Source organism: Apaloderma vittatum, unplaced genomic scaffold (assembly GCF_000703405.1).
Source record: "Apaloderma vittatum isolate BGI_N311 unplaced genomic scaffold, ASM70340v1 scaffold24050, whole genome shotgun sequence".
Classification (NCBI taxonomy): Eukaryota; Metazoa; Chordata; class Aves; order Trogoniformes; family Trogonidae; genus Apaloderma; species Apaloderma vittatum.
The window spans coordinates 24,123-24,462 of record NW_009693246.1 but is presented as its reverse complement, the minus strand read 5'-3'; the positions used below and the strand labels follow the sequence as shown (position 1 = coordinate 24,462).

At 53.5% G+C, this 340-nt stretch overlaps 1 protein-coding gene across 1 annotated transcript in view; it reads right to left on the bottom strand.

Annotated features, from left to right (window-relative positions):
• Positions 1-340, bottom strand: part of CTSE (cathepsin E) — a 7,524-nt gene that overhangs the window by 1,827 nt on the left and 5,357 nt on the right.

Genomic DNA, 340 nt, shown 5'->3' with positions numbered 1-340 from the left:
ATGCTCTCCGTGCCCGCCTTGTTCCTGCCACCCTGACAAGCTATATTATGTGCTATCACTGCTTGTTTGTTTAAAGGCTCTCCCGTAAGAATAGCCTAAAGAGCATGGCCGGTATCTCCAGCAGGCTTGACGGTCCTGGGTGCTGGTGGAGTGATCGCCGACCACACTCATGCTCTCCGTGCCCGCCTTGTTCCTGCCACCCTGACAAGCTATATTATGTGCTATCACTGCTTGTTTGTTTAAAGGCTCTCCCGTAAGAATAGCCTAAAGAGCATGGCCGGTATCTCCAGCAGGCTTGACGGTCCTGGGTGCTGGTGGAGTGATCGCCGACCACACTCAA